The 10,755-nt window shown below is 51.4% G+C and overlaps 1 pseudogene across 1 annotated transcript; it reads left to right on the top strand.

The window, feature by feature from the left end:
* Positions 1 to 808: 808 nt before the first annotated feature.
* On the top strand, positions 809 to 10,449 carry LOC307095296 (acyl-CoA wax alcohol acyltransferase 2-like; annotated as a pseudogene). The gene is made up of 6 exons: positions 809 to 916; positions 8,642 to 8,847; positions 9,088 to 9,272; positions 9,611 to 9,732; positions 9,848 to 10,045; positions 10,250 to 10,449. The product of its transcript is annotated as an acyl-CoA wax alcohol acyltransferase 2-like (transcript).
* Positions 10,450 to 10,755: the final 306 nt, after the last annotated feature.

Below are 10,755 nucleotides of genomic sequence, written 5' to 3'. Positions count from 1 at the left end.
CAAAAAGCCAAAGGTATTTCTTGACCTGGCCTGTGACCTCTCTCCTCCCCTCCAATCACAGTGTCACTGAGAGACCATAGATAGCTGTGTTACAAAACAAGGGGTTTGCAGCTTTGGGTGCTTTATTAAAAAATGAGAGGTGGTTGTCCCAAGGTAGTTTTATTTATGTGCAGCAAGTAAAGGAGACAGGGGATTCATATCCAAAACTCTGCCTCACCGAATGGAGGCTTAGCCTTCCTTGCAGTTGGCTACTTTCATGGATTGAGTTCTTAGCTCATCCTGTTTACAGCTTCATCTACAAAATAGTCTGCTACATTTTAACATTTAGTGAGAAATAACATTTAGAACTACCCAGACTTTGAGACCCTTGTTTAATCTAATAGCTGGGCCTCAAAAATAAATGCAGACCTGTGTGCCCTGGGCTCCTCCCTGCCCCCCCCAACTCCCATCCACACTGGCTCCGAAGGCCTCTCATCAGCTCCACCCTCACTCCCACTTACTTCCCGCATCAGAGTTTCACCCTCGGTTCTCTATGCAGGTGTGCAAGAGAGTGTCATAATCTCATCCCATGTCATCCCCAGGTGGATAAAAGTGCAGGTGGTTAGAGAGGTGAAAGGAACTGGACAAGCAGAGACAGCACGCAGTACTATGATCCTGTGAAGGGATGGGGACAAGGGGTATGAGGGCATGGAGACTAGGCAGGGGCTGTAGAAGAAAGCGTGAAGAGGGGAAACATGGCAGGCCCCTGAGCATTTGGGACTGGGCATCCGAACAGCACTTACCTGGAGCCACTAGGACCCTGGGCATAATGCTCTTGTCCTCTAAGAAGGACCTCAAGATTGCCCCGGAGTTCTTTGCTATTTTCCACTGGGCCCTCAGTATCTTAGTTATTGGTGAGACTTTAGCCTTCGGTAGGGTGACCATCTGCGTTTGCCTGGGACTGAGGGTTTTTAGGGTTTAGCAGGACTTTTAATGTTAAAACCTGGATGGTCCCCAGCACATCAAGATGGTTGGTCCTCTGGCCTGTAGGCTGACATACCTGGGCATGGTACTCGTGGGGTCTGTGAATGTGCATGCGGGGATGTGTGTGCTTATGGGTGTGTGCCTACGTAGGGGCATGTGTGCACATGTGTGAAATTGGGTCTTGCTGCAAATGTGCATGTTGAAACTTCCTGGGTTTGCACTGGGGCACAAAGGGCATGTTTTGGGAAAGTGGGAATAGCCAAGGAAAAGGGTTTAGCTGCAACCTGAAGAACTTGAGTGGACCATCATTAGGAGACAATTGTCCTAGTGATAGAGGGAGGCTGTGAAAACCTTTGGTGTGGAAGAATTCATTCATCTATCTGTCTGCTTTTCCCACTTTCTCCATCACAGACACGTTGTGAAAGTTATCTGCTGGCCGCTGTGTTCTAGGTGCTAAAGCAAACCATCCCTATGGGAGGAGGGTCTGTGGAAAATACTCATTTTTCAGGTGGTTTAGGTGAGTACTGACTGGAGGCAGGGGCATGAACTAAATGAACTTGTAAGATACCTGGGAAGGAAAATGCAGAATGAACTAGAGGACAGGGAATGGAGATTAGAGGCCTGCCTAAGGTGGGCACCAGGAGCCCCAATACTGAAAAGAACAGTGTTAATCTAGGAAAGACAGGCAATCAGAGCTGGAAGCAACCAGGAGAAATAAATTCTTGTGTTAGGTACTTACAGTGTTCACATGCCAACTTTATGAGGTAGAAGCTATTGCTATGTATAATAATACATTCTAATAGTTACACACTCATAATGATAGCTAATGCTCACATAACATTAGCCAACATTTATTGCACCCCTTTTTCATGCAGCCACTGTTCGAAGCACCATATGTGCCTAATAACCTTCATTGTATAGCTGAGGAAGCTGAGGTTCATGTAGTGAATGGTCTGGTCAAGATCAAACAGATCCAAAGTGGAGGAGGTGGCCTGGGACTTGAGCCCACAGGACCTGATTCTAGCCTATGGGTTTCTCTCCTTATGTCTTCCATCTCTTCACTCACTGCTAATTAGGAGGTTCGGTGGATCTGTTCCTGGAGTACATTTGTGACCTTTGCCCATTTCTCTGTTGAGTTTGAGTTTACTCTTGAAGGACAAATAAGAAATAGGTGAAGAATGAGGAGTGTTCAGGGCAAAGGGTGGGCAACATATGACAAGGCTAGGGTGAGGGGAGAGCATAAACCATTCGGGGAGCTGCCAGTGGTAAGTGAGATGAGGGGGTGAGAGGCACAGAATTGATGCTTCATACATATTGAATGAATGAATGAATGAATGAATGCATCAGAGAGAGAAAGGAAAGGAGACTGGATAAGCAGGCAGGGGACAGATAGTACAGGGCATTGTAAACCATGGAAAAGAGTTTGGAGGGAAACCAAGATGGCGGCATAGGTTAAACACCTAACCTACAGCCTGGCACAACAATTTCAAAAATACAACTAAAAGTCAGAATGGACATCATCCAGAACCACAGGAAAGCTGGCTGACGGAAATGCCCACAACTAGAAGGAAAGAGAAAACCACAAGGAAAATCAGAGGAGCCGTAAAAGCCTGAGGTATGGAGACACGGGCGGAGACACAAGCATGCGCACATGCGGGGAGGACGGAGCCGGAGAGGAAGGGGCGGCTGACGGCCTGGCCGGCATTATCTAGCAGGAAGGAGATAAAAGCTCCAGATTGCGCTGAACCCCAGCTCCGACTGCACTGAACCCCACTTCTGGGCGAAACCCTGGGAAGCCAGGCTCATGCTGGGGGAATCTGGACTGTAAGGCGGAAATGCAGAGAAGCGGCGAAAGGCAGAGCACCGGAGGTGCGCACGGGAATGCGCGCAGAGGATGGTCTGTTGACTGTGCCGCTGAATTGCCCTGGTGGGAAGGAGACAAAAGCGCCAGACTGTGCTGAGCCCCAGTTTCGACTGCACTGAACCCCAGTTCCGGGCGAGAATCTGGGAATTCAGGTTCATTGGGGGAGAGACTAGACTGTTTGGCAGTGGGCGAAACTCCAGGGCGCTTTTCTCTCAGAGGTGTTTGCAGGGAGTACAGAGGGACACTGAGACCCAGGAACCTCATAGGGCAGGGCTGACGGGAAGCCAAGGCTGTAGGCTCCACCCTGAAACTCCGCCCCATCCAAGCTGAGCACAGAGGCTTTTACAATTTTGCAAGTCTAGTTGAATACGGCTGTCTCCCGGCATAGACACAGCTGATCCTCACAGCCAATTGGACTGGAGGTCAAATCCTCCCAGTGTACCAACAGCAATCACGGCTTAACAACACCAAGACTTTGCACTCAACCCACAAAGGGGGGTATCAAGAGCGACCACCTAGGGAGATTGGGGAAGCTGAGCTATAGGGAGGCAGCCAAAAGGTGAAGACACCGAAGCAGGTCACGAATAGAAGGGATGAAGGAAAGTAAACTAATGGACGACACAGTGTTCAGAACCACATTTATAAGGTTACTTAAGAATCTTCTGGAGGACCAAGATGGCGGCATAGGGCAGACGCCTGATTGTTGCCTACCACAACAATTTTGAAACTACAACTGGAAAACAGAGCAGACACCATCCAGAACAATGGCCGGAGGAATTGCTGAGAAGGAATTGACCGATGGGAGTTGGGATCGGGAAGACGAGGCCCTGCTGGGTCCCGGATCCAGGTGCGCTCGCCCGGCAACTGGTCGCCGCTGCAGACCCGAGCGCAGCCGCAATGACCTCAGACCAGCCCGCCGCCGCGCACCGGACGCACCGGAGGTTTGCCGAGCCCGCCGCCCAGCGAGTTCCGTGGAAGCCGCCCCGGAGCTTTGAGAAAATGGCCGAAGGAATTGCTGAGAGGGAATTGACCGACAGGAATTGGGATCAAGAAGACGAAGCCCTGCTGGGTCCCGGGTCCGGGTGAGGCCGCGCCCCTGGGTCCGGGTGAGGCCACGCGCCCCTGGGTCCGGGTGTAGCTGGATCCCAGGTCTGGGTGAGGCCGTGCACCCCTGGATCCGGGTGAGGCTGGGTCCCGGGTCCGGGTGATGCCGCGCGCCCTTGGGTCAGGGCAAGGCCGCGCGCCCCTGGGTCAGGGTGAAGCTGGATCCCGGGTCCAGGTGAGGTTGTGCGCCCCTAGGTCCGGGAGAGGCCACGCTCTCCGGGGTCCGGGTGAGGCCACGTGCCCCTGGGTCTGGGTGAAGCTGGATCCCGGGTCCGGGTGAGGCCTTGCGCCCCTGGATCCGGGTGAGGCTGCGTCCCAGGTCTGGGTGAGGCTGCGCCCCTGGGTCCGGGAGAGGCCACGCACCCCTGGGTCTGGGTGAGGCCACCCACCCCTGGGTCTGGGTGGAGCTGGATCCCGGGTCCGGGAGAGGCCACGCGTCCCAGGGTCCGGGTGAGGCCACGCGCCCCTGGGTCCGGGTGAAGCCGGAACCCAGGTCCAGGTGAGGCCGTGCGCCCCTGGATCTGGGTGAGGCTGGGTCCCGGGTCCGGGTGAGGCTGCGCCCCTGGGTCCGGGAGAGGCCACGCGCCCCAGGGTCCGGGTGAGGCCACGCGCCCCTGGGTTCGGGAGAGGCCATGTGCCCCGGGGTCCGGGTGAGGCCACGCGCCCCTGGGTCCGGGTGAAGCCGGATCCCAGGTCCAGGTGAGGCCGTGCGCCCCTGGATCTGGGTGAGGCTGGGTCCCGGGTCCGGGAGAGGCCACACGCCCCTGGGTCCGGGTGAGGCCGTGTGCCCCTGGATCCGGGTGTAGCTGGGTCCCGGGTCCGGGTGAGGCCATGCGCCCATGGATCCGGGTGAGGCTGGGTCCTGGGTCCGGGTGAGGCCGCACCTCTGGGTCCAGGAGAGGCCACGCGTCCCTGGGTCCGGGTGAGGCCATGCGCCCCTGTGTCTGGGTGTAGCTGAATCCCGGGGCCGGGTGAGGCCGTGCGCCCCTGGATCCGGGTGAGGCTGGGTCCCGGGTCTGGGTGAGGCCGCGCGCCCCTGAGTCCAGGTGAAGCCGTGCCCCTGGGTCCGGGCGAGACCAAACCAGAGGGAGTCGGACCTGCATTACCACCATTTGTCCGCCATCCAGAGCTGAAAATTCAGTGCCGACATGTACACATAAGGAACTGGTGGACATTGAAATTGGGTCTCAAAAGAACTGTTGGTCCAGAAAGAAACTTACTACAGACCGATTCATTTGCCTGTCAGCATAACTATTATTGCTCGTCTCACATTCGGTTCTTATAAGTATATTTCTAGTAACACATGATCTCACTCATCTAGGGGAAATGATGAACAACATAGACTGATGAACAAGAACAGACCCAGAAACAAGGAGGCATCGATCGGACTGTCGGGCCTCAGAGGGAGGGTAGGGGAGGGTGGGGGTAGGGGGGAGAGATCAACCAAAGGACTTGTGTGCATGCATACAAGCCTAACCAACGGTTAAGGACAACAGGGGGGTGGGGGCATCCGTGGGGAGGGGTGGGGGATGGGAATGGGGGGATGAGGACAAATATGTGACACCTTAATCAATAAAGAAATTTAAAAAAAAGAGTTTGGACTGTTTCCTAAGAGCCATGTGGAACCATGATAGGGTTTGGCACAGGGCAGTGTCATCAGATTTGTGTTTTTGAGAGATTGCTATAGCTCTGTGTAGCAAAGCAATGACAAGAAGTGGCTGTTGTAATAGCCCAGGTGAGAGGTGGTGGTGATTAGGACAGACCAGTAGTAGTCAGGACAGAGAGAAGAGGAAAGAAGAGAGATTCAAATAATTGGAGTATAATTAATAAGATTTGATCACAGAAGATGTAGGAGAAAGGCAGGAGGCAAGACTGAGGGTTTAGGTCCCAGTGTGAGCTAGCAGAAGGGTCAGAGGAGCAGAGAACGGTGAGGAAGGAGAGTGGCTGAAAAGGAGATGTATATGGGGAGGAGACTGTCACTTCATTTGAGTTGGACTTAGCACATACAGAGAGGCAGTGTGGAGCAGGAAGGAGAGCTCGTCCCTCCCTCACTAGCTCACATGGGCACATGGTGTCTTTGAGCCTTCCCAGTTCGTTGCCCTAGGAGTCTGTGAGTGGAATCATATCCATTTGGACCCTAAATGCCTTAAGCGGAGACCTTTACTGTAAGTCTCTGGGGAAGATAAGGCAGACATTGATATTGTAAGACATTGGTCCCCAACACTGTCTGGGGTGGAATAAAACCTCAGGGAACCAGGGTGGTCTCCTCCAGACTAGACCCATGCCTCCCTTTACTTCTTGGAAAACTCAAATAGTTTTTTTGTTTGGTTGTTTTGTTTAACCTTACCAGAGGCAGCTACATTTATTTATTTGGGAGAGAGAGGACAGGAGAGAGAGAGAGAGAGAGAGAGAGAAAGAGAGAGAGAGAGAGAGAGAGAGAGAGAGAGAGAGAGAGAGACATCAACTGGTTGCCTCTTGTAAGTGCTCCCACTAGGTACAAACCCACAACCCAGGTATATGCCCTGACTGGGAATTGAACCCACAACCTTTTGGTGCATGGGACAACGCTCCAATCATCTGGCTAGGGCAAGTCAAATAGTTTTATAACATGTATGTAAAAAACCTAAATTTCTGGCCTTCCCCCACCCCCCTTAGATTTGTTCCCCAGAGGCAGACATTTTCAACATTGTTAGCTCTTTTTTTTCTGGAATTTACCTCTATATGTCTCAATTTTACCATTTAAAATTTTGAAATATTACTACTTCCTGATTTAACAATTTTAAACACGGTTACTGACTCCCCAATATGAAGATGAGATTTGGCCCTGTAACTGTCACTAGATTTTCCTCTTTCCCCTCCTCCCCATATTGTTATAGCACAGGCTTTAGTTAAACGCCTAACTAGAACTAGGAAATATTACTCACAATTGAGCTATTTAGTGCACTAAAATTATTTTTCTTTCTTGTGCACCTTCTTTTCCCCCTCAGAACTCATAATTGCCTCATTTGAAATTTCTTTAGCTATCTGTTAGATATGTATTACTTATCACTAATTCTCCACAGACATGTGAATCTCTCAATATGTGCAAACACTTCAGGAATCTCTAAGTCTCCTCTCCCCTGCCACTTTTAATTTCCTGGAGGACATTGCTGCCGCAGAAAGCAGCATCCTCCTGTTACAGTCTTGTCTCATGCACAGCTGCATCCCCAGGGCCCTCGAGGCACCATGGAAGCATAATTTAGGTTATGCCTGACCCTGAGAGCAATGTCTCCTTGAAGTTTGTGCCCTAGCCACCTTGTTTGCCTCACCCTGGTCCTCACCGTGTTTACTTCCTTCTCTAGTTGGGTCCTTTTTTTTCTTGGGCCTCATGCCTTTCTTGGTTTACTCCCTCATTTCGGTGGAGCACATCCTCCAGGAGTTTCTTGAGAAAGGGATGCGTAAGACAAACTCTCTGAGACTGTATGCCTGAGATGGTCTTTATTCGACTTCAAACTTGATTAAGAATTGGGCTGCAGATAGAATATCTCAGCTGCATCTAGTGCAAGTACCCGAGTCTAGAGTTTCTTTGGTTCAGTTTTCCAGAAAGTAACCTTTTCATTGTCCAGTTGTGTGTGTGTTGGGGTGGGGGGAAGGGGTTGAGGTTCTAACTACTTCTCTGATAGACTTGCAACCAAGCCCTATGACTTACACCCACTTTCCGTGACACCTGGTGGCTCCAAATTCTGAGTCTTTCCCAGATTCTCCGGTGCAGATGGACTGCTTGCTCTTGTAGGCATTGGCCTTGCAAAGGTGTCAGCTTTCCTCAATCCACTTGCCAGTGTGCAAATATTTTGCTGATATCTTCAACCCACCGCTGGCATCTCTCTAATTCTCTTTTTTCTTGTGATCTATATCTTTTTTTAAATTCTTAAAATTGATTTCAGAGAGGAAGGGAGAGGGAGAGAGAGATAGAAACATCAATGATCAATCGGTTGCCTCCTGCACAACCCCCACTGGGGATCGAGCCCGCAACCTGGGCATGTGCCCTTGACCAGAATCAAACCCGAAATCCTTTAGTCCCCAGGCCGATGCTCCATCCACTGCGCCAAACCAGCTAGGGCTGTGGATCTATATCTTTAAAATCATTCTTATGGTAATTTTCATGAGGCACCAGAGAGGAGTCAAGATAAAAACTTGTGTTCACTCTGCCATGTTCAATTAAAGGAGTTTTTTGTCTTTTCTCACCTTTATTTTGAGCCATTTTTTCTCACAGTCTTGTTTACAGCTATTTAAAAACCAAGTCCAGTAATAATTCTGAGTATGGCTCCCTATGAGTCATCTCCATTAGGTCTGTCCTAACTACTCTAACCTAGCTGAAGGTGGGTCTTCTCTTTCCCTGGTATTCCCTCTGCTGATGCTTCACAGACATGTGGGCAGGAACGTGGTGGTTGGAGGAGAACTGTTCCTGCTCTGTGTTTCTAGGACTCCCAACCTCTGGTGGCAAGATCTGTATGACCCACCACTGGCTCTCGGCCATTGAATGCAGCCCAGAGCAGTGCTGGGGCAGGTCCTGGGGCTTATTGCCTGGCACACAGCTGGAGAGGAAAATACCTTCCTGGAGTTGTGCGTTGCCCAGCTTGCATGGCCCTTGCCCTTCCAGGTCTATGACCAGAAGAGGAGTCATTTTCTCTCCCCTGTCCATACCCGTCCTGACTGCTCTTTCTTCCACAGCTTTTGAAGACTCATGGCATCTCCCCCCCACCACAACTACATCCTTGTCTGCCACCCTCATGGGTTCATGTCCCATTCATGCTTCGGCAACTTTGCCACAGAGGCCTTAGGCTTCACCACGATCTTTCCTGGTATCACCCCTTATGTACTCATGCCGGGAGCCTTTTTCTGGGTGCCTTTTCTCAGAGACTATGCCATGTCGACAGGTGAGTTGGCTCCTAGGACATAAAAGCCAAAATAAAAATGGCTTCCTGAGGAAAAAGTGTTGGGGGAGTGGGTGAGAGCAGGATCAGAGGGGATCGACTGTGTGATCCCCTCTGGTCCTAAACAGTAGCCCTAGGCTCGCCTGCCTGGGATGAAGCTCTCTCCTCCTGTGAAGAGGTAGGGAAGAAGGCTAGGAGGTTTGGGAAGTGGCCAATGATCTTTTGAATTTTTCTGCCTGCCAGTGGCCTGCTCTGTGAGCCAGTTCTCCATGGACTATCTGCTTACCGAAAAGGGTACAGGCAACATGCTGGTTGTGGTAGTCAGTGGCCTGGTGGAGTGCAGATACCACACACTCTATAGGGAAGCCCTTACCCATGCTGTTCTTGAGGAACTGGACTGGGTTTGTACACAAGACCCTGCAGCATGGGTAAGGACAGTCCTGGTCCCTATTAGGGAGAGCTTTTCCAAAAGTCCAGCAGGGAAGGAGGAAGGGATTTGGAGGAAATTATATATAAACAGGGATGGCAAAGCTTCTGTATTGGAGTAGAGCCTGGGCCAGGTCCCAGAGGCATTTCTGCTTCTGAGGAAATACTAGAGGGCCAGTCCTGAGCCTGCTGTTCCTCACTTTAGCTTTTCATCTGGTCCAGACCCTCTATGAAAGGTGAGTGGCTGCAACCCCCTCTCAGAGAGAGCCAAACTTGCCACGTGGGTAAAAGGGAAGAAAGGTAAATGAAATGTTTCTTAAATTTTTCCTTCCTGTTTCAGACCTGTGGGTTCACAGGAGAGTTAGAATTTGCTGCTTTTGGCTTGCTGCTGCTTTGTCCCCACAGGAAGCCTGGGGTAGACCACAGGGCCCTCACGCTTGGCCTGGACATAGGCCCAGTTATGTGAGGGGCTGCGGAGTGTATAGGCAGACCCCGAGACCACTGGTGGTCAGCATGTCTGGCTTTCAACAGGGTCCCTACCTTTCTGGCCTTCAAAGGACATGCCTTTGCTCCAAAGGGTGGCTCTAATCCCTGCCTGTGCCTTTGGGGAGGTAGACCTTTCCCATCAGCACATTTTCACTCCTGGGGGTTTGGTCAATCACTTCCAGAAGTGGTTCCAGAGTGTGCTCTCATTTACCCTTGTGCTTTCAATGAGCGCAGCTTCATTGAGAACTCCTAGGGCCTTCTGCCCTATGCCAGCCTGTAACCACCATTGGTGAGTGGGCCCTTCTGCTGGCAGCCTTGTCTGGGATGTAGATCCAGTTCTGAAGCTGAGTCTTGGCTTTGGCTGTGTCTAGAGCTGGGGAGGCTGGCCAGGGTGGGTGGTTTTGGGGTGGTAGGGGTGAGCTGGAGGGCTGAGGCCCATTCTGAGGAGTGAGCTATTCTGATGCTTCTCTTTTCCTTCTGTCTCCTCTGGCAGTCGGGGAGCCTCTGCCAGTGCCCAAGACTGAGAAGCCGAGCCAGAAAGTGGTGGACAAATATCATGTACCCTGTAGGGAAGCCCTGCACAAACTGACCAGCACAAGACCCTGTTGTCTGCTCAGAGACCCAGGAGCTGGTGATAGTCTCACAGATATCCCTGGAAGCTACTTAGCCTGGCTGGAAAGTGTGGAACTGTAAACAGGGGCCAGAAATCTCCTATGGGGCTTCTGCTCCTGATTTGGCCAGTCCTCATTGTGAGGAGGGGCTGTCCAATTTGGTTGTTTTCTAACCCCACTTCTCCCTTCATTTCTGTCCTCCTTCCAGTGCTTCTCTGTGTTTTCCTTAGGGCTATAAGGGAGATGGTTTTAAGAGACAGACAAGGCCCTGGGGAGAGGTGCCCTTTAGGTGCCCATTCGTCAGCATTGGGGAAAACAATGGAGAGAATAAAAATCCAGCCTTCTGATACTGCTTGTGCTCTAACTAGTATGTTTGAGGGCCCAGGAT

The sequence above is a fragment of the Cnephaeus nilssonii genome (assembly GCF_951640355.1).
Source record: "Cnephaeus nilssonii genome assembly, chromosome: X".
Lineage (NCBI taxonomy): Eukaryota > Metazoa > Chordata > Mammalia > Chiroptera > Vespertilionidae > Cnephaeus > Cnephaeus nilssonii.
This window is presented reverse-complemented; position numbering and strand designations above follow the sequence as displayed.